The sequence below is a fragment of the Stegastes partitus genome, unplaced genomic scaffold, assembly GCF_000690725.1.
Source record: "Stegastes partitus isolate 25-593 unplaced genomic scaffold, Stegastes_partitus-1.0.2 Scaffold379, whole genome shotgun sequence".
NCBI lineage: Eukaryota > Metazoa > Chordata > Actinopteri > Pomacentridae > Stegastes > Stegastes partitus.
This window is the reverse complement of record NW_007578110.1, coordinates 494,944-495,147: the sequence shown is the minus strand read 5'-3', so window position 1 is coordinate 495,147 and position 204 is coordinate 494,944.

Genomic DNA, 204 nt, shown 5'->3' with positions numbered 1-204 from the left:
TGCAAAATAATTAACGTCATTTGTTAGTGCAGTGACTCCCTCTAGAATAAAAAAAAAAGTCTGGAAAAACAAAATAAAATACGGAAACAGATCTCTTTAGAAACAGAAATGGGCAGAAACATTGTGTCAAAGTTGAATGAAAGGAAAACTGGATTCTTGAGGAGACAGCTCAAGCTCTTTCAGGTCTTGATTTTATTTCAGAAG